Below are 673 nucleotides of genomic sequence, written 5' to 3'. Positions count from 1 at the left end.
TTTGTGGGCTTCTGCTTGTCCACTCGCCTTTTGAGGACTGACCACAGGTTCTCTATGGGATTGAGATCCGGGGAGTTGCCTGGCCACAGATCCAAAATTTCAATGTAATGATCTTCGAGCCACTTCTTTATCACTCCTGCTTTGTGACATGGTGCTCCATGCTGGAAAATGCACGGATCACCAAATTGCTAATGGATCGTTGGAAGTCGTCGCTCTTTCAGGACGTTTTGATACCATTCTTTATTCATGGCAGTGTTTGTGGGCAGAATTATGAGAGAGCCCACTCCCTTGGTTGAACAGCAACCCCACACATGTCTCAGGATGCGTCACTGTTGGCACAACACCCTGCACGTGTTTCTTTGGAGGTAACCATTGCTAACAAGAACACAATGATTGGAAGCGCTTCTTCCCTCCTTTTATAGCTGCTCTTAAAATCGAATTAGTATGATAGTGATTTCACCTGACTAGTACTCATTCACACTTTCACATGTGCACATGTGCTTCATATATGATTAGTCAATTACTGTTAGCTGGTCATTTTGTGTCAGGATCAAAAAACTTTTTGTGAAAAGTTCATTTTTTGGCCAATGAAGCTTTTAGCAATTATTTAAAATGCATCTGATCACTCTACACAATAATCTAGAAACAATGTGAATGAACACCACAACAGTTT

This window comes from Sinocyclocheilus rhinocerous, unplaced genomic scaffold (assembly GCF_001515625.1).
Source record: "Sinocyclocheilus rhinocerous isolate Xijiao unplaced genomic scaffold, SAMN03320098_v1.1 scaffold289, whole genome shotgun sequence".
Lineage (NCBI taxonomy): Eukaryota > Metazoa > Chordata > Actinopteri > Cypriniformes > Cyprinidae > Sinocyclocheilus > Sinocyclocheilus rhinocerous.
This window is presented reverse-complemented; position numbering follows the sequence as displayed.